Below are 25,250 nucleotides of genomic sequence, written 5' to 3'. Positions count from 1 at the left end.
GGGTTTTCAAGATGGTTCAATTTCACTTTTGATGAATTAAATGACACGTAATTTAAAACTCTAAACTAACATTCACTAAATAAAAGAAAACAAGAATAGAAACCCTACGTCTACTTAAAGAAACATTGGGACACGCGTTAATAAAAACTGAAAACCTAAAATATGGAACTAAAACATGCAAGAATGGAAACTCTAATCTACCTAAGGAAACATCGAAACACGCACTAATTAAAAATGGTAACATTAATCATGGAATTAAAGCACATAATGGAAACTCAATCACACACACACACATTAAAAATCGAAACTTTAACAAAAATCAAGAACTCGAACCAAAATAAAAAAACACAAACAAAAACCTAAATTTAAATGCTATCGAAACACAATAAAAATGCAAACTTTGATAAATTTGACCCTAATTAAGCTGAGCTTCAAAAAGAACCAAAAATTAAAAACATTCGCAATTCAAAATTTCAAATAACCCAAAGAAAATTAATACTTAACAATTATCCGACTAACACAATATTCAAATTCAAAACTTTAAATAATCTTCAAAAGATAACATTTAACACTTATTCAACTAACCAAAAATTATATAAAAAGAAAGAAAAGATGAGAGAAAGAGAAAAAGAAAAGCCATGAAAGCTTTAGGCTGTGGCAGCAGGGTGCTGTGCTATGGACTGTGCAGTAGTTCGTGGAAGCTCACGGGTGGTTTGTTGATTCACGTACAGCAAAGAGGCTGGAGGTTGGGCAAGAGAAAGCAAAGAAATTGGAGAGAAGAGAAGAAGGAGAGCAGGGAAGAATAAGAGAGAAGAGACAAAGAGCAAAGCAGAATTGAAAAGAACAAATAAAACAAACTAAAGAAGAAGAAGAAAAAGAAGAAGAAGGAGAAGAGGAGAATGGGAGCCATGGGGGCTGCCTCCGCAGGAAGAGAAAGAGAAGGGTTAAATAGGATAGGGGGGAAAGCCCTAGACCCGAATAGGAAACCCGAATTGCTATATTTTTTTCATTTTTTTCATTCTCTATTCATCGCAAATATGACTCTTTTGAAGCCCGTATCTCACAAAACTCAAAACACTAAAATTGTAGATAATCCTTTTCTCTTTCTTCAGAATTTTGAATCGTCTCAATTGGAGCTCGAATGGAAAAGTTATGTATGAAATACGAACAGGTGTCAGTTTTGGTTCCCGGGAATTTTCCTGCGACAAAAAATTACAAAAACTTCATAAATAGTGCAATAAAGTTCAAGAATGATGATTTTGGCACTTTATTAAATATTGGATAATTTTGGACATTTAATTAAAAATATAAACCGTAAAGCTCGGGTTAAACGTCTAATTACGCAGTTTCGGCGCGTAATCACACCCCCCAACTAACGTTTTGCTAGTCTCTAGCAAATGACGTGAATGAATTTCAGGGCGATGCTTACAACTACAAACTCCAGTAATCATGAAATCAATGCACATGCGACAAAATTATACCACTTCACATACAAGAACATAACTGAATTTCACACAAGTTTGTTCATATTCAATGTACACAACTTCAAAGCACGTCACTCATGCAAGCTTCATCGTTTATATGTCATTTAAGAGCAGTATACTCACATGAAGTTAATTAGTGGCACATTCAGGGTTAATGCAATCATGTAAGTTCGAGTATAAACAGGTAAACTCTCGAGGTGTGTGTAATGTGTGTGACTCAGTACACCTAGGACGCCAGTGGATACCTATAGAACGGTCGCTTTGACTCGGCCTAATTGGTATACCCTCAAGAACACTCAAAGAATATGGGTTCACTCATCATATGTGAGAAGGAGTGTTACGATCAAACATCCCACATATTAAAAGGAACAACGCTAAGTATATGGAGTGGACTAGTCTGGAAAGGATCTAGCCTATCTATGAGGTGTCGGGTCCTTCACCCTAGCATCTTCTCACCTACTCGCCATATCCAACCGAGACCACCCTAGATCAACTTACTCACAAACTTGTCGTGAATACATCTGAGGCATTAACCGGGTGAAGCATCTTCATACGTGGAAAATATGTGTCGTCCTTGACTTTTTGTTATATGTATTTGGGCCGGCATTGACATTTCATTTCATGCGCATGCTTATTCTTTATTTTGCTCATTCTTCATTTTCTGTCATTTCTTGATCAATTAGGACAATCATAACACTTTTTTTTGTAATCTTCATACCATCAATAGGAATTGAGCTCGAATAGGAGTTCATGAATTAAGTCTATCTCTAGGGGTGGCTCAGCCTTCACATTTTGAGTAGGCTACAAGGCCTAGGTTTCTATCTCCCCACTAGGTGTCACCTCTAGGCTAGCAAATCAAAAACAAAGACTAGTGTACAAGGAATCATCCAGAAAAAGAGAATTAAGTTCTATGAACTCTGATTTGATATTAACACTCAAAAGGACGATAAATAGCTCAAGGATATCTCACATGATGTCATAGTCACCACGGATGTTCTCTCAATGCTCACAGGAAACCCTAAGTGCAGTGAATCACGTGAATGTGTTTATTCAGCCTCGTGAGATGCCGTGTAAATACAGGAAATTATATAGTCAAATTAACATAAATGTACTACCAATTGATTCTTCATGGAGTCATAAGATCATATAAAGAGAAAACTATGCATGATTGACTCAAGTGTGTCATTCTTAAGTTATACGCAAGTATGCAAAAGGTATGAGTCAGTGTTAAGCATGGCATAATGCAATGTAATCCTTTAGTGCTCCTCCTTTCTTTCTCTCTTTCTTTTTATTTTTATTTTTATTTTTTATTTTTTTTGAAATATAAAACCCGGTACGTGTACGTGCACAGTGTTACATGCGAATGCTCATCCCCCCCAACTAAAATGGAACATTGTCCTCAATGTGAAAGCATAGGGGAAATAGAAAGGACTGTGCATGGGAAAAGTAAAGCGTACCTGAGTGGCGAAATAACAAAAATCAAACTACGAGAAAATGGTCCTGAAAACTAACTAAAAATAAAATAAGATAAAATAAAAGGAAAATACGGAAAAGGAAAACATCACAATTGTCTAGCGGAGGCTCTGGAGGAATTTCGTCTGGTGGCCGCAGGTCTATAAATTGCAATGGCGGTTCTCCAAATTTGAGCCGCCATAATCGATCAGTCGTGATACCTGCACGAAAATCAGCCTCAAATGAATTAATGCGTGTCAAAATACCAAATAATTTGTGTGCAGGTCGACCCTCATGTGTGAATAAGAAAGGGTCTTTATTCAACATTGTGTCCAGGAAATGTGCTTCTTTACGAACTAACGTGTGATGGGAAGTTATTGGAGCAATTACCTGTAGTTCTTCAAAAGCATTAACATTAAAAGTTTTACCTGGTTCTTTGAAAATTATATGCTCACCAGACCAGTCACCCTCTTTATCGGGTGTACATATCATCATACCAATGCAAGAGTCTGCCTCCACATTAGGCTCCTTAACATCTAATTCAGGTGGGAGTGACAGTTTCACGGTTTCTAAGCTCGGAGTATGAGGTACCACAGGTTGGTACTTCGTATGGGTATCAGTCTCCTCATCAACTAACTGCTCTACTTTTGGCCCCGTTTCCTCTCATTTTTCTTTGACCTCTTTTGGTTCAGCCGTGACTTTCGGTGCTGGGACAACTATTTGTCCGACGATGAGCATTTCAGATTGGGGGTCGTCTTTCTCGCTATTGAAGGTGATGGTGGCCTCTGCTGTCTCAAGAGAAACATCATGTATTTGTTGTTGCGGTTGCTGGTACTCTTGAGAACTAGGCTGAGGTTCTTCGAGTGTTTCCTCGTTTTCTAAGATGTCCAACTGTGTGCTTATCGCATTAATGGTGTCCCGCAATTCATTATTATGATCGACTTGAGTTTGCATGAACTGCTGGAGCATGGTCGCCATCTGAGTTATGCTATCCTCCAGAAATTCTGACGGCGTACAGCTCGGAGAGATCTGTGGTGGCTGGTATTGAGGCGGAGGAATATCCGGGCAGTTTGGTGGTTCATATGCATCACCACCACTAATTGTGCTGATAGGGTGTGCAGTCATGGGTGCCTAAGTGTATCGTGTGTTGCACTGTGGGACATTGTCAGCTAAGTAATCAAAGAATGATAATACCTTATCTGGATCCTCGCTGACGGGCTCTCCATTAGACATAGTCTGGACAAAACACTTGCAATCAGGGGTAAGAGCAGTATAAAAACAGTCAACTAACCTCCATGAGTCGAACCCATGATGTGGACAAGTGCTTAGTAGATTCTTGAATCGCTCCCAGCAAGCTCGAAATGTCTCGTTATCCTGCTGCACAAAATCAAGAATATGTTCCTGCAAAAATTGAGTTTTTTTGTGAGGGACAAAACGCATGTAAAAATTCACGCTCCATATCAGTCCAATTAGTGATAGAGTGAGGTCTCATAGCGTCCATATCAGTCCAATTAGTGATAGAGTGAGGTCTCATAGAATGAAACCAAATCAGTGCCCTATCCTGCAAAGTAGTAAGAAATAAATTCAGTCTAGTAGATTCGTCAGTTCTAGCATGAGAGAAAAACATGTTGCAAGTTAACTCAAACTCTGCTAGGTGCTGATAAGGGCACTCAGATTCCGTCCCGTAAAACTCGGGTAACAATGACGTCCTCCCGCGCTGCATCATGAAATTAAGCTCGTCATAAGGCAAAACAGTGGAAGAGGATGCAGTGGCATATTCAAGCTGCAAAAAATCCATTATCGTGCGCGGTGCAGGTGCAGCCATTTTTCAAAACTCAAATTTTTTTTTATTTTTATTTTTTTGTTTTTGTTTTCTATTTTTTTTTTTCTTTTTCTTAAAACTAATAAAAATGACGGGAAAAACGCAAATTTGAGACTAAGACGACAGTCCCCGGCAACGGCGCCAAAAACTTGACTCACTCGAAAAATGAGCAGCTCGAAAGCTATCCCAAGTATAGGAGTTCTGTCGTGTAATATTAAGCCCAAGGGCTAGATCGTCTCCTCAGAGAATGCGTTTAATCTCAGATTTTACGTTCTTCCAATCAAAATTAAATTGCACTGAACTCGGTTCAGATTTGGGTTTTCAAGATGGTTCAATTTCACTTTTGATGAATTAAATGACACGTAATTTAAAACTCTAAACTAACATTCACTAAATAAAAGAAAACAAGAATAGAAACCCTACGTCTACTTAAAGAAACATTGGGACACGCGTTAATAAAAACTGAAAACCTAAAATATGGAACTAAAACATGCAAGAATGGAAACTCTAATCTACCTAAGGAAACATCGAAACACGCACTAATTAAAAATGGTAACATTAATCATGGAATTAAAGCACATAATGGAAACTCAATCACACACACACACATTAAAAATCGAAACTTTAACAAAAATCAAGAACTCGAACCAAAATAAAAAAACACAAACAAAAACCTAAATTTAAATGCTATCGAAACACAATAAAAATGCAAACTTTGATAAATTTGACCCTAATTAAGCTGAGCTTCAAAAAGAACCAAAAATTAAAAACATTCGCAATTCAAAATTTCAAATAACCCAAAGAAAATTAATACTTAACAATTATCCGACTAACACAATATTCAAATTCAAAACTTTAAATAATCTTCAAAAGATAACATTTAACACTTATTCAACTAACCAAAAATTATATAAAAAGAAAGAAAAGATGAGAGAAAGAGAAAAAGAAAAGCCATGAAAGCTTTAGGCTGTGGCAGCAGGGTGCTGTGCTATGGACTGTGCAGTAGTTCGTGGAAGCTCACGGGTGGTTTGTTGATTCACGTACAGCAAAGAGGCTGGAGGTTGGGCAAGAGAAAGCAAAGAAATTGGAGAGAAGAGAAGAAGGAGAGCAGGGAAGAATAAGAGAGAAGAGACAAAGAGCAAAGCAGAATTGAAAAGAACAAATAAAACAAACTAAAGAAGAAGAAGAAAAAGAAGAAGAAGGAGAAGAGGAGAATGGGGAGCCATGGGGGCTGCCTCCGCAGGAAGAGAAAGAGAAGGGTTAAATAGGATAGGGGGGAAAGCCCTAGACCCGAATAGGAAACCCGAATTGCTATATTTTTTTCATTTTTTTCATTCTCTATTCATCGCAAATATGACTCTTTTGAAGCCCGTATCTCACAAAACTCAAAACACTAAAATTGTAGATAATCCTTTTCTCTTTCTTCAGAATTTTGAATCGTCTCAATTGGAGCTCGAATGGAAAAGTTATGTATGAAATACGAACAGGTGTCAGTTTTGGTTCCCGGGAATTTTCCTGCGACAAAAAATTACAAAAACTTCATAAATAGTGCAATAAAGTTCAAGAATGATGATTTTGGCACTTTATTAAAATATTGGATAATTTTGGACATTTAATTAAAAATATAAACCGTAAAGCTCGGGTTAAACGTCTAATTACGCAGTTTCGGCGCGTAATCACACCCCCCAACTAACGTTTTGCTAGTCTCTAGCAAATGACGTGAATGAATTTCAGGGCGATGCTTACAACTACAAACTCCAGTAATCATGAAATCAATGCACATGCGACAAAATTATACCACTTCACATACAAGAACATAACTGAATTTCACACAAGTTTGTTCATATTCAATGTACACAACTTCAAAGCACGTCACTCATGCAAGCTTCATCGTTTATATGTCATTTAAGAGCAGTATACTCACATGAAGTTAATTAGTGGCACATTCAGGGTTAATGCAATCATGTAAGTTCGAGTATAAACAGGTAAACTCTCGAGGTGTGTGTAATGTGTGTGACTCAGTACACCTAGGACGCCAGTGGATACCTATAGAACGGTCGCTTTGACTCGGCCTAATTGGTATACCCTCAAGAACACTCAAAGAATATGGGTTCACTCATCATATGTGAGAAGGAGTGTTACGATCAAACATCCCACATATTAAAAGGAACAACGCTAAGTATATGGAGTGGACTAGTCTGGAAAGGATCTAGCCTATCTATGAGGTGTCGGGTCCTTCACCCTAGCATCTTCTCACCTACTCGCCATATCCAACCGAGACCACCCTAGATCAACTTACTCACAAACTTGTCGTGAATACATCTGAGGCATTAACCGGGTGAAGCATCTTCATACGTGGAAAATATGTGTCGTCCTTGACTTTTTGTTATATGTATTTGGGCCGGCATTGACATTTCATTTCATGCGCATGCTTATTCTTTATTTTGCTCATTCTTCATTTTCTGTCATTTCTTGATCAATTAGGACAATCATAACACTTTTTTTGTAATCTTCATACCATCAATAGGAATTGAGCTCGAATAGGAGTTCATGAATTAAGTCTATCTCTAGGGGTGGCTCAGCCTTCACATTTTGAGTAGGCTACAAGGCCTAGGTTTCTATCTCCCCACTAGGTGTCACCTCTAGGCTAGCAAATCAAAAACAAAGACTAGTGTACAAGGAATCATCCAGAAAAAGAGAATTAAGTTCTATGAACTCTGATTTGATATTAACACTCAAAAGGACGATAAATAGCTCAAGGATATCTCACATGATGTCATAGTCACCACGGATGTTCTCTCAATGCTCACAGGAAACCCTAAGTGCAGTGAATCACGTGAATGTGTTTATTCAGCCTCGTGAGATGCCGTGTAAATACAGGAAATTATATAGTCAAATTAACATAAATGTACTACCAATTGATTCTTCATGGAGTCATAAGATCATATAAAGAGAAAACTATGCATGATTGACTCAAGTGTGTCATTCTTAAGTTATACGCAAGTATGCAAAAGGTATGAGTCAGTGTTAAGCATGGCATAATGCAATGTAATCCTTTAGTGCTCCTCCTTTCTTTCTCTCTTTCTTTTTTATTTTTATTTTTATTTTTTATTTTTTTTGAAATATAAAACCCGGTACGTGTACGTGCACAGTGTTACATGCGAATGCTCATCCCCCCCAACTAAAATGGAACATTGTCCTCAATGTGAAAGCATAGGGGAAATAGAAAGGACTGTGCATGGGAAAAGTAAAGCGTACCTGAGTGGCGAAATAACAAAAATCAAACTACGAGAAAATGGTCCTGAAAACTAACTAAAAATAAAATAAGATAAAATAAAAGGAAAATACGGAAAAGGAAAACATCACAATTGTCTAGCGGAGGCTCTGGAGGAATTTCGTCTGGTGGCCGCAGGTCTATAAATTGCAATGGCGGTTCTCCAAATTTGAGCCGCCATAATCGATCAGTCGTGATACCTGCACGAAAATCAGCCTCAAATGAATTAATGCGTGTCAAAATACCAAATAATTTGTGTGCAGGTCGACCCTCATGTGTGAATAAGAAAGGGTCTTTATTCAACATTGTGTCCAGGAAATGTGCTTCTTTACGAACTAACGTGTGATGGGAAGTTATTGGAGCAATTACCTGTAGTTCTTCAAAAGCATTAACATTAAAAGTTTTACCTGGTTCTTTGAAAATTATATGCTCACCAGACCAGTCACCCTCTTTATCGGGTGTACATATCATCATACCAATGCAAGAGTCTGCCTCCACATTAGGCTCCTTAACATCTAATTCAGGTGGGAGTGACAGTTTCACGGTTTCTAAGCTCGGAGTATGAGGTACCACAGGTTGGTACTTCGTATGGGTATCAGTCTCCTCATCAACTAACTGCTCTACTTTTGGCCCCGTTTCCTCTCATTTTTCTTTGACCTCTTTTGGTTCAGCCGTGACTTTCGGTGCTGGGACAACTATTTGTCCGACGATGAGCATTTCAGATTGGGGGTCGTCTTTCTCGCTATTGAAGGTGATGGTGGCCTCTGCTGTCTCAAGAGAAACATCATGTATTTGTTGTTGCGGTTGCTGGTACTCTTGAGAACTAGGCTGAGGTTCTTCGAGTGTTTCCTCGTTTTCTAAGATGTCCAACTGTGTGCTTATCGCATTAATGGTGTCCCGCAATTCATTATTATGATCGACTTGAGTTTGCATGAACTGCTGGAGCATGGTCGCCATCTGAGTTATGCTATCCTCCAGAAATTCTGACGGCGTACAGCTCGGAGAGATCTGTGGTGGCTGGTATTGAGGCGGAGGAATATCCGGGCAGTTTGGTGGTTCATATGCATCACCACCACTAATTGTGCTGATAGGGTGTGCAGTCATGGGTGCCTAAGTGTATCGTGTGTTGCACTGTGGGACATTGTCAGCTAAGTAATCAAAGAATGATAATACCTTATCTGGATCCTCGCTGACGGGCTCTCCATTAGACATAGTCTGGACAAAACACTTGCAATCAGGGGTAAGAGCAGTATAAAAACAGTCAACTAACCTCCATGAGTCGAACCCATGATGTGGACAAGTGCTTAGTAGATTCTTGAATCGCTCCCAGCAAGCTCGAAATGTCTCGTTATCCTGCTGCACAAAATTAAGAATATGTTCCTGCAAAAATTGAGTTTTTTTGTGAGGGACAAAACGCATGTAAAAATTCACGCTCCATATCAGTCCAATTAGTGATAGAGTGAGGTCTCATAGCGTCCATATCAGTCCAATTAGTGATAGAGTGAGGTCTCATAGAATGAAACCAAATCAGTGCCCTATCCTGCAAAGTAGTAAGAAATAAATTCAGTCTAGTAGATTCGTCAGTTCTAGCATGAGAGAAAAACATGTTGCAAGTTAACTCAAACTCTGCTAGGTGCTGATAAGGGCACTCAGATTCCGTCCCGTAAAACTCGGGTAACAATGACGTCCTCCCGCGCTGCATCATGAAATTAAGCTCGTCATAAGGCAAAACAGTGGAAGAGGATGCAGTGGCATATTCAAGCTGCAAAAAATCCATTATCGTGCGCGGTGCAGGTGCAGCCATTTTTCAAAACTCAAATTTTTTTTATTTTTATTTTTTTGTTTTTGTTTTCTATTTTTTTTTTTCTTTTTCTTAAAACTAATAAAAATGACGGGAAAAACGCAAATTTGAGACTAAGACGACAGTCCCCGGCAACGGCGCCAAAAACTTGACTCACTCGAAAAATGAGCAGCTCGAAAGCTATCCCAAGTATAGGAGTTCTGTCGTGTAATATTAAGCCCAAGGGCTAGATCGTCTCCTCAGAGAATGCGTTTAATCTCAGATTTTACGTTCTTCCAATCAAAATTAAATTGCACTGAACTCGGTTCAGATTTGGGTTTTCAAGATGGTTCAATTTCACTTTTGATGAATTAAATGACACGTAATTTAAAACTCTAAACTAACATTCACTAAATAAAAGAAAACAAGAATAGAAACCCTACGTCTACTTAAAGAAACATTGGGACACGCGTTAATAAAAACTGAAAACCTAAAATATGGAACTAAAACATGCAAGAATGGAAACTCTAATCTACCTAAGGAAACATCGAAACACGCACTAATTAAAAATGGTAACATTAATCATGGAATTAAAGCACATAATGGAAACTCAATCACACACACACACATTAAAAATCGAAACTTTAACAAAAATCAAGAACTCGAACCAAAATAAAAAAACACAAACAAAAACCTAAATTTAAATGCTATCGAAACACAATAAAAATGCAAACTTTGATAAATCTGACCCTAATTAAGCTGAGCTTCAAAAAGAACCAAAAATTAAAAACATTCGCAATTCAAAATTTCAAATAACCCAAAGAAAATTAATACTTAACAATTATCCGACTAACACAATATTCAAATTCAAAACTTTAAATAATCTTCAAAAGATAACATTTAACACTTATTCAACTAACCAAAAATTATATAAAAAGAAAGAAAAGATGAGAGAAAGAGAAAAAGAAAAGCCATGAAAGCTTTAGGCTGTGGCAGCAGGGTGCTGTGCTATGGACTGTGCAGTAGTTCGTGGAAGCTCACGGGTGGTTTGTTGATTCACGTACAGCAAAGAGGCTGGAGGTTGGGCAAGAGAAAGCAAAGAAATTGGAGAGAAGAGAAGAAGGAGAGCAGGGAAGAATAAGAGAGAAGAGACAAAGAGCAAAGCAGAATTGAAAAGAACAAATAAAACAAACTAAAGAAGAAGAAGAAAAAGAAGAAGAAGGAGAAGAGGAGAATGGGGAGCCATGGGGGCTGCCTCCGCAGGAAGAGAAAGAGAAGGGTTAAATAGGATAGGGGGGAAAAGCCCTAGACCCGAATAGGAAACTTGAATTGCTATATTTTTTCATTTTTTTCATTCTCTATTCATCGCAAATCTGACTCTTTTGGAGCCCGTATCTCACAAAACTCAAAACACAAAAGTTGTAGATAATCCTTTTCTCTTTCTTTAGAAATTTGAATTGTCTCAATCGGAGCTCGGATGGAAAAGTTATGTATGAAATACGAACAGGTGTCGGTTTTGGTTCTCGGGAATTTTCCTACGACAAAAAATTACAAAAACTTCTTAAATAGTGCAATAAAGTTCAAGAATGATGATTTTGACACTTTATTAAAATATTGGATAATTTTAGACATTTAATTAAAAATATAAACCGTAAAGCTCGGGTTAAACGTCTAATTACGCAGTTTCGGCACGTAATCAATTGCCACACACTAGTATTAGTTTATTTTCCCTGACTGAGAGGTGTCTCACCCCTAAATTCTATTAACTTTTTAGGAGCCCCAGATAGGAAAGCGGGAAAAACCCCACTAATATATTGTATACCTGCCCTTTTTGAAGGGTAAGTTTTTGTAAAGACAATTAGATTTTACGAGGAATGTCCCTAGATGTGATTTTTGAGATGGGTATATGAGATACAGTGTTTATAGTAACTCTGGTGTTATAATGCATGATATGATGATATATATAAGATTGTATGTTTTCTGCTGCTAGGGCTTCTACTGTATGTTTTGATATATCCCTAGTACCCACAGGTCTAGGTGGATTGTGACCTGCTGAGCTGGATGTGAGATGTGTGGTATTGATTCTATGATGATATAATTATTATTTAAAAAAAATGTGTGAAAATGAGTAGGTCATGACACTAGGACTGTAGTTTTTTTGGGTGACTCACTCGAAAAATGAGCAGATCGGAAGCTATCTCAAGTATAGGAGTTCTGTCGTGTAATATTAAACCCAAGGGTTAGATTGTCTCCTCAGGAAATGCACTTAATTTCAAATTTCATAGTTTTCCAATCAAAAATAAAAAAGGTACTGAACTCGGTTCAGATTCGGGATTTTTGAGATTGTTGAGATTCTTTTTTACCAATTAAAATATCATGCAATTTAAATCCTAAAACTAACACGCACTTAATTAACGAGCAAAAATGGAAACCCTAGTCCACTCAAGGAAACACCGGAGCACATTAACTAAAAATAGGGACTTTAAACATGGAATTAAAACACACAAGAAAGGAACTCAATCAGATTTAAACACGCACTAAAAAAAACAGGACTTTAATACAAATCAAGAACTCGAACTAAATTGCAAACACATCGAAAATCTGAGCTTGAATAATAATGAAAAATAAAAATACGAACTTGGGTAAAACCGATCCTAACTAAAACGAGCTTCAATCAAAATTTAAAATTTTAAAACGAGAAAGATAATTAATTTAATTTCTAGAAAACCCAAAAAAAAACAAGTTTTTTTTTTCTTTTTTGAAGCTAAACCGAACCTTACTAAATTAATGAAATAACTCGGAACATAAAATTAATCTACGATAAAAAATTTAACTGAAAGAGGATAAATAAACAATTAAACTTTAATAATACTAAAACACTCTAAATAATATTCGAAATCTAAAAATTCCAATAACTCAAATAAAAATTTAAAAAAATTCAACCAATTAATTAGTAATAATAAAAAGAAGAGAAAAGATGAGAGAGAGAGAGAGAGAGTAAAAGAGACAGCCATGGGAGGCTGTACTAATGCTGTGCTCAAGATGTGCTGGCATGGCAGCAAGGCTACTTCGCGGGGAAGAAGGAATGGTGGCCTGGTGTGGCTTCTATGGAACACCCGAGAGGCTGCTGATTCTGCTGGTGTGTCGCGGGCTGTAGAGGGGAGCTGTGGCCGGAGACTGTACAGAGATGCAGCAGTGCTGGAATTGGAGGATCTCCGGCTACTGGTGCTGGAGCTGGAGGAAGAAGCCCACGGGTCTGCTCTGGTTTGCTACTGCTGCAGGTTGGTGCTCGGGTTCCAGCCAGAAAGAGGAGCTATTGCTGGTGTTGGAGCGGCCGGAGAGGAGTTCCAGGAAGGTGGACGGAGCTGGAGGCTACTGGAGTGGTCTGCTGGAGTTGTTGTGGACGGAGATTGGTGGAACTGCTGTGGCGGCCGAAGTTGGGCTGTGATGGAGTTGCCGGAGGAGCTGGGGAAGGCACGGGTGGAGCCAAAAAAAAAAAAAAGAGAAGCTGAGAGAGCAGGGGGGAAGAGAGGGAAGCTGACAAGGAGAGAGAATCAGAGAGGGAGAGAAGAGATTAGCCAAAACAAAAGAGAAAACAGAGAAGGGGAGAGTGAGGAGTAAGGGAGCAGCGCTGGGACACCACACCCACAACAGGGAAAAATAAAGAATAAATAGAGAAGGAGGCTTGCCCTAGGATCCGTTTGCTCAACCCGACCCGGCTTGCATGGCCAGGTCACATCAAATATCATGATATATATATTTTTTTTTCTTCTTTCTTTTTTTTTTTTGTTCTTTACGTTCACAGCCAATTTGACCCTTCTGGAACTAGTTTCTCGCAAAATTCAAAACATAAAAGTTGTAAATAATCCTTTTCTCTTTCTATAGAAATTTGAATCGTCTCAATCGGAATTTGGATGGAAAAGTTATGTACAAAATACAAACAGGTGTGGATTTTAGTTCCCGGGATTTTTCCTACGACAAAAAATTACCAAAAATTCATAAATTGTGCAATAAAACTCAAGAATGATAATTTTTGCACTTTATTAAAATATTGGACAAATTTAGACATTTAATTAAAGAGCGAACTAAAATGTCCAATTACGCAATTTTGACGCGTAATCATTGGGTTGCCATTTTGATTTGTATTTGGGCACCCAGTTTGTACGTTTTGTTAGAGTCATGTTCTGCTCTTGTATAGACACTGGTATGGTACTACATATGTACATAAAAGACCTTTTTTCGCTGCATATATGATTATGATTGGATGTGTTTAGGGTGCCTGGGAACCCCACTAGGTCGGACCCTCATCCTTTATACTGTATCTATGATGATTTGTATGATATAGGGACGGGTTAGATTACAATTTTTATCCCCGGGTTCCATTTCCGGGTTTGGGGCGTGACAACTGCATGTTACTTGGAATAGATGTTGAACATCCTATTGCTCATACCCATACACAAAATGATTTAGTCGAATCTTTTATTAAGAGACTTCAACTTATTGCTAGGCCAATGATTATGAGAACCAAATTGCACATATCTATTTAGGGACATGTTATTCTTCATGCTGCATGTTTAGTTCGTATAGGACCAACTGCTTACAATAATCTTTCACCTATACAATTAGTCTCTAGGCAACAACCTGATATTTCTTATTTCAGAACTTTTGGTTGTACAATATATGTTCCTATTGCCCCTCCTCAAAGAACTAAAATGGGTCCTCAACGTAAACTTGGTATCTATGTTGGTTTTGATTCTCCTTCTATTATTAGATATCTTGAACCTTTAACGGGTGTTTTGTTTAAAGCACGGTTTCAAGATTGTCATTTTGATGAAATGGTATTCTCTACATTGAGGGGGAGCAAAATTAGTGCCTGAAGCATAACATGAAATCATATGCAATGCCATGAGTTTATCTCATTTAGATTCTCGTACAAATCAATGTGAACTTGAAGTTCAAAAGATTATACATTTGCAAGGGATTGCAAATTAGTTACCTGATTCGTTTGCAAATACCAAGGCAATACTAAAATCCCATAAACCTGCTGCAAATACTCCAACACGTATTGATGTCCCTAAAGGACAACAGTCGACTAATAAATCTAAACTGCAAGTTAAACGTGGAAGATATGTTGGTGCAAAAGATAAGACTCCTAGAAGGAAAAAATTGAAATTTGTAAACGCTTCAGAAAAGGTTACAGAGGTAAGTAATTCAATCAACATTCACAAACCTATTTCTCCTAAAAATGAAATCCCTATTATAGAATCTCCTGAAGAGCAATCTCCTCTTGAAAAGGAATCTCCTGAAGAGACATCCCTTGAAAAAGGACAGGTACCTGGAAATAATAATGAGATCTCAATACATTACACAGGAGAAATTTGGGATAGAAATAAAGTTGTCGTCAATAATACATTTGTATATACAGTAGCTACTTACATTATTAGAAGTAATAAGGATCCTAAACCAAAATCTGTGGATGAATGTCGATATAGAAATGATTGGCCAAAATGAAAAGAGGCTATCACATTATAAATAAACTCTCTTTTAAAAAAAAAGTTTTTGGACCTGTAGTCTAGACACCAGAAGATGTCCAACCCGTTGGATACAAATGGGTATTTGTGTGCAAGCGAAATGAAAATAATGAAATTACTCGTTATAAAGTAAGGCTTGTGGCACAAGGTTTCTCGCATAAACCCGAAATTGATTATGAAGAGACATATTCTTCTGTAATGGATGGAATCACTTTTAGATTCCTAATTGGGCTAGCAGTCGATGAACGACTGAGCATGTGTCTTATGGACATAGTAACAACATACTTGTAACGACCTGCTCCTTTTTGACATATATTTTTTTATATATATATAAATAAATTATCATCACATCATACATTCCAACTCAGCAGGTCACAATCCACCTGGGCCCGTGGGCACCAGGGATATAACAAAACATACAGTAGAAGCCTATGCAGCAGAAAGTATAAAATCATATACATCTCATCATAATGTGCATAACACATACCAGAGTCACTACAATTACTATCTCACAGTATATACATTTCAAAAATGAAATCTAGGGACAATCCCCACAAAACCTAACTGTCCCTACCAAAAACTTACCCTTCCAAAGAGGGCAAACAACTGATCTAGATCAGCGGGGCTTTTCCCGCTCTCCTATTAGAGGCTCCTGAAAAGTTAATAAGATTTAGGGGTGAGACACCTCTCAGTAAGGGAAATAAACTAATATCAGTGTGTGGCAACATGAGTATTCAGTGTTCTACATATACCATACATAACATATTCAATACTGTTTATCAAATCTGGGAAAACATATGCATATCAAAACATGGCAGAACATACTGCATTTTCATAAACATTTCTCATCTCATATCATAATAATAATAACATAAAAACAATCCTGGTAGGTTAGCTGGCTGTTGTCATGTATTACCCCCACATGACTGGGTTGTGTGGCCCGAAGGCGGGACCTGACAATGGTTGGCCGACCACTGCCAAGTCAAACAGTAGTCTGTAGGTCCGATGGGTCTACCCAGACTGGTCCGTACACCAGGGGCGATAACAGCGCACTTCTTGAAAATAACCACATCGACCATCCAATCTCATACCACTCCGTACAGCGGCGTTAACACAGATATCATGATCACGAGGACCATGGACACATAGTAACGGTACCGTGCAAGTGCTAGCCTAGATCAAACCAACCAGGTTCTGATATCATATACATATACTAAAACCGTGATACATAAATATCTCATATCATTTATTTTCACATCAATCATATCATTTCACATATATACGTGTATCATGAAAATCATCGGCCCGTACGTCGGTATTACACATTTTAACATAACACGGCCCGTACGCCGGCAAATCACATAGCATAGCCCGTACGCTGGCAAACCACATAGCACAGCCCGTACGCTGTCAAATCACATAGCACGGCCCGTACGCCGGCAAATCACATATACATATAAAAATATCTCGGCCCGTACGCCGGTTTTCCATCATAGAAATCCATATCATCCCCATTCCAAAAAAAACAGTATTTCACAACATTTTTATACTCATGCCACACTAAACAAATTTTCCAAATATAAATCATATATATAAATATATTTATTTTTCCTGAAACCAGATGCTACATATATATATATATACATACATTTTCTCAAAACAAAACTAGCTTAGTTTATCCCCTTACCTGATTCCTGAAAAGCCCCTAAGAAAATCTTCCCCGTACCCACAAGGTTCTCATCTCAACACCCTGAAAATGAAAACTCGCAGAATTAAAATTTAGTATTTTTACGTGTATATCACTTTCTTCAACTGTCAAAAATCCAAATATTGAATATAAAGCCTTACCTTGGATTTGGGATGAAATCCAACTTCGTTTCCCTGACGATCCGCTCCGGCAGACTTGTAGAGAACTTCGCCAGAAGTGTCGTGGTGGCTTCGATTTGTCGATCCGGCGTAAAACTAGCCCGGAATCGAAGAGAGAGAGAGTTGTAGGAGAGAGAGAGAGAGAGAGAGAGAGAGAGAGAGAGAGAGAGAGAGAGAGAGAGAGAGAGAGAAGAGTGCACTCACGCACACTAAATGAATCCAATTCAAATTGGATTTTTTTTTTTTTTGACTTTTCAAAGCTTAAGTTTGTGGTTTGAATTTATTTGACTTTTCAAAGCTTTTTTTTTTTTTTTTTTGAAGAAGCTTGTATTATTTTATATATATATCATAATTACTCTTATATATATATATATATATATATATATATATATATATTTTGTCCTTATCATACTATTCATTTTACTTGTTAATTTAATTAATTAATTTTATTTTATTATTTTTTTATTATTTTTTTTAATTTTTTTTTTCCCGGTTACTACATTACCTATATGGATCGTTGGATAAAGAAATTTATATGAAAATCCCTGAAGGTTTTGAGTTGCTTGAAGCAAAACCTAGTAATTTATATTCATTCAAACTCCAACGTTCCTTATATGGATTAAAGCAATCTAGGCGCATGTGGTACAATCAATTAAGTGAGTGCCTAGTGAAAAAAGGATTCATAAACAATCCAATTTGGCCATGCGTTTTTATTAAAAGATCATAATCCAGATTTGCTATAATTGCTGTTTATATTGATGATTTGAATTTAGTTGAGACTCCTGAAGAACTCACTAAAGTTGCTAATTATTTAATAGCATAATTTGAGATTAAAGATCTAGAAAAGACAAAATATTGTCTTGGCTTACAGATTGAACATTAAAATGGCGAACTTTTTGCTCATCAATCTAAATATACTAAAAAGGTATTGAAACAATTCTATAAGGATAAAGTTCATTCTCTGGGATCTCCAATGATGGTGCGATCACTTGATGTTAAGAAAGATCCATTTCGACCTCGTGATGAGGGGGAGGAATTATTTGGTCCTGAAGTACCATATTTAAGTGTTATCAGTTTTTTGATGTATCTGGCAAATTGTACTAGACCTGACATTACATTTGCTGTGAATCTACTAGCAAGACATAGCTCTACTCCTACTCGGCGACACTAGAATGGAATTAAATACATTCTACGTTATTTGAGAGATACATCTGATTTGGGTCTATTTTACTCATTTAATTCCAAATCTTAACTAGTAGAATATGCAGATGCTGGATATCTATCCGATCCTCACAATGCTAAATCTCAAACTGGATATGTGTTTTTTTATGGAAAAACTATTATATCTTGGAAATCAGTGAAGCAGACGATTATAGCAACATCCTCCAATCATTTTGAAATACTAGCTATTCATGAAACTAGTAGAGAATGCGTGTGGCCTAGATCAATGATTTCTCATATCCAAGAAAATTGTAGTCTTCAATCAACCAAGAATATTCCAACAGTTTTGTATGAAGACAACGCCGCATGTATAGCTCAACTAAGAGGAGGATACATAAAGGGTAATAGGACAAAACATATCTCTCCAAAATTTTTTTATACGCATGAACTCGAGAAGAATGGTGATATAGATGTACAACAGATCCAATCAAATGATAATCTAGCAGATTTATTCACCAAGACTTTGTCAACTTCAACATTCAAGAGACTGGTTTATCTTATCAGAATAAAACATCTTAAAGATCTTAGTTAGATAAGTTAATATATGGGTGACTTCCAAGAGGGAGTGTTGTGAAATGAATGGTGGATGTCACCATCCATGTCTTCATCATACCTGCCCTATTTTCCTCATGTTTTACATGCATGTGAATCTATTATTATTATCAGACAAACTCACTTGTTTCTCCCACGGCTATATAAAGGGAATCACCTGATTGAGATAAAGTAAGGAAAAATGAAGAGTGCAGAGTGCAAAATATAGAGTGCAGAATAGTGAGAAGAAAAAAGCATGAGAGAAAAGAGAAAGTAAGATATTTTGTAAGGTAAGAAGGTAAGATATTTGTACAAAAGTCAGGTATATTTTTTAATTTCTCTTAAATATTGTGGATTTCATATCTCATCCGTCCGTGAAATAAGTATAAATTGAACCATACAATTATTCACGTTTATTTATTTCTGTATTATTTTATAACACATACAATTATTAATAACAATAATTAAATATTTTGTAAGAGGGGAAAGAAATCTTGAGCCCCAACACGTTGTAAATGAACCGAAATTTCCGAGGAGGCATGGTCGGCATACCAAACAACTTTAATACTTTATTGATTTATTCCCAAATTGCCGTTTCTCCAGAACCACAAGAATCATGATGTTTGGTTTGGTGACTTTCTCGGAAGCTGCGTCGAGAAAATTTGTAGGGTTAGGTCTAAACGGCATTAAAGAAAAAGAAAGTTGTGGTTAAAAAAACGTGGGTGACCCATTTGACATTAAAGAAATATTGTGGTTAAAAAAAACGTGGTTGACCCGACTGTATCTCTTCGTTATATTTAGCGTATTTTTTGGGAAATCAATTCAGTGTCTTTTTGACACACCAACTCGCAGCCCCTATTACAAGTTGAAATATTTTTTTATACTAAGTGAGTATGATCATTAATCAGCCTTATGCTTTTAATGAAAAATATTTATAATCAAAAATACAATGCATATGAAGATTCTTTATTCACTAAATTATGATTTAGAGGAGCATGGCTTTCATTATTTCAAAAAATTATAAAAAACACATATAATATATAATATAATGCATAATTTTTTAATTGGCTCCGAATCGAAGCAATCAAGGTCAAAAGAGAAATAGTGAATTCTTCGAATGTTTTATTCAACACAAAATCAGAATCGAAATCGTAATAGAAGAATATAAGTATTATATGTGACAAAAATCACTACACGAGTCTAAATTTTGACAAAATTGGATCAAGGGGAGTTGTTGGGGGAGAATAAATGGGTTATTGTCATTAAAACACGTAATATAGGTCAAGTAATAAATATTGTACTTGAAAAGAAATGCTATAAAGGGCAAGACAATCAATCACATGCAACCTCGTGAACAAGAAAAATATTTTAAGAAAAAATACGTAAAGAAAGAATTAGAATTCACAATAAAACAACAATTATCCATTCCCGACCTTTAACTTCTCTCTTTTCTGCTCATGTTAGACATGTCTCTTAAGGCATCTTTTAATAGTGCTGTAATGCAAATTATAGTGATACTTCTTTAGTCAATTATTGTGGGTAGCAATATATAATATTTAATTAAATTTATAACTTTTAAGTTGTGTTTGGTTTGTAAAATGCTTATTCTCATCAATAGATTAGTTACAATTAATTATATAAAAAATTATATTGTTATTATAAAATAAAAAAAATGAAAAGTATTTTATGAGTTTATAACAAGGAATAGATAAGGAATAACAATTTCCAGATTTTATTATGGAACGTTTATTATTTTCTTATTACATGTTGAATGAAAAAATTAGGAATATACAAGAAACAATTATTCCCTTGATTTTTAAAATTTAAACTCTATTCCATATTGTCTATTTTCCATCTTATTCAAAACAATAATTATTATGTCAAACCAAACAAGTCGTTAGTGTGTTTATGTATGGGTGTGTACTTGTTTATAATTTTTTTTTTTTTATTATATAGGAACTTCAACCACCAACAAGTTTTTCGGACTCCCTGGTGCGGCACCAAACTTACGGATCAACGTCCTCCCCCTAGATCTCACTGATCAGGCTAAAGTCTGAAATACAAACACAGCATTAGTGCATTAGTTGGACGTTCGGCCAACCCGATCCTTAGGATACATCTCCATTACCATCTACGGTCCCCTCTAACTCATAAAGAACTCTCACCATCCACGGTACCCTCTAGCTCAAAGAGCGAACTCTCACCATCCATGGTCCCCACAGGCTCACAGAGTAAATTCTCACCATCCACAGGTACCGTTGGCTCCGTGAGTGTATCTACTTTAAATTGAACCCCCGATACTCCTTCTTACGTACTGATGCCTTTCCACCATGTCATGCCCGTGGGGGCTTGTCTATAAATTATTGAAGGCACATGATTTAGTTGGTACTCATCTTTTCAATATTTGTTTTAACTATACTTTAAGTGGATTGGAATCAAATACTAATTAAGTCAAAACAAGAATAGTGTATTCTTTGCCCCCATGGGCATGTCATGGTGGAAAAGAGCTTGGCACTCAAGTGTGAGCAACAACAGTTCAACTTCAAGTAGATGCGCTCTGGAGGCAGCGATAACAATGGATGGTCAGCTACGGTAAGCAAGCAGTGACTGTGGTTGGTAAAGGAGTTGTGTCCTAGGGATTGGGTTGGTCGTACGTCTAACTTGGCTATGAGTAGACTATGACCACATTCAAATTAACCCAGAGGGCGAACCAAAGAGGAGGGCCGTCATCTCGTGGGTTTGATGCCACATCGAGGGGTTCGAAGGGCTCGTCAATAGCTAAAGTTCCCACGTATACCTAAAAAAAAAATAGTGCATTCCTTATATTTTTTTTTTGTTCAAATATGTATTCAAAATAGGTGTCATGGAAGAAAAAATTTTGTATAAATTATGATTTTTGTTATTAATTAAGTCAAGGGCATATAAAAGGATATGGAGACAATCACCTCCATTGATAAAAACATAGAAGGAAGGAGAATATTTTCTATTAATCTGATCCACTCTCTTTTACAAAATAATCACTCTCTATTTGTTAACGTATAAACGGTGCTACATATTGTGCAACGGTGGTGCTTGTCATAAGGCTTGATTTCTGCAAGTTATCTTCATTTTCTGCGATTTATTTCATAACTGTCAATACTCCCCCTCAAGTTGGAGCATGAAGGTTTGTAATGCCCAACTTGGATCTGAAGAAGACAAACAATTCACAACCCAAAGGTTTTGTGAAGAGATCTACCTATTGTTGGAAAGTGCGTGAATAAGTGAAAGTAAGAAGACCAACACAAATATGGTCTTGCACCAAGTGGCAATCAATTTCTATATCTTTGGTGCGTTCATGAAAAACCAAATTGCGTGCAATATGAATGGCATATTGATTGCCGCAATGAAGTAGTGCGATGGAAGATTGTGATATCATGAAGAATAGATCGTAACCATGTAATTTCACAAGAAGTGTTAGCCATGGCACGATATTCAGCTTTAGTAAAAGAGTGAGTGACAGTGGATTGCTTCTTTGTCCACCAAGAGATATAGCTATCTCCAATTTTGACAACAAAGTCAGTGGTGGGCCGTTGAGTCATAGGGCAGCTGGCCCAATCAAAGTCACAATAAGCTAATAACTTAAAACTGTAGGCTGAACAATAAAACAAGCCATAACCAGAGTGGACTTCAAATACCAAAGTAAACGGAAGGCAGCTTGCTAATGTGGCTCACGAGGAGCATCCATAAACTGGCTTAGAAAATTCACTGTGTAAGCAATATCTGGGTGTGAAATGGTCAAGTAGATGAGACAACCAAACAAGCGGCAGTAGGATGCTAGATCAACAGAAGAGCACCATTAGTGTCATTGAGCTTGAGATGTTGCTTCATAGGAAAGTAAGCAGGGCGAGAGCCAAGTTGACTAGCATTAGAGAGGATGTCCAAAATGTATTTGAATAGGTTGAAAAAAATTCCAGCAGGTGAGCGTGCTATTTCAATGCCAAGAAAATACTTCAGATTCCCTAGGTCTTTGATCTTGAATGCAGTAGCCAAGTGATTATTGAGGGCAATGATGGTGGGTAGGCCATTGCTAATAACAAGAATGTCATCAACATATATCAGAACGGCAGTGAACATGATCCCCGTAGTCTTGGTGAAGAGACGATGATCAACATTAGACTGAAAAAAACTTGCTAAGGTAAGAACATGAGATAGTTTTGAGTACCATTAATGAGAGGCTTACTTAAGACCATATAAAGATTTGTGCAAGCAGCAGAAACGCTTCTCCCCCTGAGGACAATAACCGGAAGGTGGATGCATGTAGACTTCTTCATCAAGGTCACCATGAAGGAAGGCATTGCGAACATCCAATTGATGAAAAAACCAACTTTTAACTGTAGCTATAGCAAGAAGACAACGAAGTGTAACAAGTTTGGAAACAGGAGTAAAAATATCATAGTAATCTAAACCTTTTATCTGGGTGTAACCCTTAACAACCAACCGAGCTTTATGACGTTTGATGGATCTATCAGCCCTAAGTTTCGTTTTGTAAACCCACTTAAATCCAATGGTTTTTTTGTTGGTAGGAAGAGGTTCGAGAGTCTAGGTGTGGTTGGATTCTAGGGCTTTGATTTCATCAGCCATAGCAACCCACTAGTGAGGAAAGAGAACGGCTTGAGAATAGGATTGAGGGTCATGAACATTTTTGGAAATAGAGGTGAGAAAAGCAAAGTGGTTAGGACTAAAAAAAAATGATAAGAGAGAAAATGAGGTAAAGAATGAATTGTACCTGATAAAGTCTGTGGAGCGGGATTTGAACGTGAAGACTTCGAAAGATCTGAGCAGACATAGTCTTGAAGGTAGGATGGATGAGTGATCTGGCAGTGTAGCCGAGAAGAGACGGTGGGGGGTTGGTTTCAACAAGTTCAAGAGAGGGACTATCAGGGTATGATTAATCAAATATGTAGCAATTAGGATACATTCACCCCAAAAAGAGATAGGTAAAGTAGCTTGAAAACGTGAACAACGAGCAACATGTAAGAGGTGACGATATTTTCGTTCAACAACACCATTTTGTTAAGGAGTTTCAACATAAGTACACTAATGAATTACACCATGATCAGAAAAGAATTTTTGCATGCAATGAGCTAAGAATTCCTGACCATTATCGGTGCGAATTTGTTTTATGTCAAAATTGAATTGGGTTTTCATCATGGAAAAAAAATTGGTGAGACAGGAAAAATTGTTTGACTTATGAGATAAACCCAAGTGACACGAGAATAATCAGCTACAATGGGAAGAAAATAATGTGCACCAGAATGAGAGGGGTGGTGGCATAGCCACCCCATATATCACAGTAAATACGATTAAAAGAACTAGCACTTTTATTCTTAACCAATGAAAAAAGATAAACGAGTATTTTTAGCACTAATGCAAATATCACAATGAGTATCTTTATTCAAATGAGAAAAATTTTTAAGAGTACAAGGGATGGATGACCTAAACGAAAAGGTCATAACAGGTTAACAATAGAGTCAGTGTGAAAAGCAATGGGGCCCGGGGCTTGAGGGTGATAGAGACCTCCACGTTCCTCACCCATTCCAATCAACTTCTTCATGTGTTGATCCTGAAAAAAAAAATACAAAGAAATAGAGTTAAAACAAACAAAGCAAGACAAGATGAGGCTTTAGTAAGCTGGCTGACAAAAATAAGATTGTATTTGAAACCAAGGACAAACAACACACTAGTTAGCTAGAAGGAGGGTGATAATTGAAGATTGCCCATGTGACTGACTTGAGTCATGGCCCCTGTGGGTAATGTAAGAAACTGTGAGTAAGTTGTGATATGGTTAGCATGTGGCAAAAATTTCATAGAGGTCACATGCGGCGAAGCACCCATGTCAATAACCCAAGGCAAAGAAGGCTTAGAAGTAGTGAAAAATAAAATCCTAAAGATACCAGAGAAATCATCTGCACAGCTTGGCTAAAGAAGACCCATCAATTGGTGATATTGCTCGGTAGAGAGGCCAGGGATCACACTTGTAGTGGAAGGAGAAAACACCCAAGAGATTGCGTTGGCTAAGACGGGTGGGACAGTGGCAGCAATGGTCTTCTGTTTGGGCTTGGAGGTGGTGCAGTGGGCTACGTACCCAATTATTTCATAACAGCTCTCAATCAAGTCACCTTTTTCGACCCATTTTACTCATTTTTTTTTCGTTTCTTACTCTATTGGGGGTCTAATGGGAAGAACGAGTAACAGCCATGGACTCTTGATGGAGATTGACAAGATTGCGTTTGAGGCAGTACAATCGTGG

This window comes from Malania oleifera, chromosome 12 (assembly GCF_029873635.1).
Source record: "Malania oleifera isolate guangnan ecotype guangnan chromosome 12, ASM2987363v1, whole genome shotgun sequence".
Taxonomy (NCBI): domain Eukaryota; kingdom Viridiplantae; phylum Streptophyta; class Magnoliopsida; order Santalales; family Ximeniaceae; genus Malania; species Malania oleifera.
The sequence above is the reverse complement of the archived record's forward strand: the minus strand, read 5'-3'. Positions refer to the sequence as shown.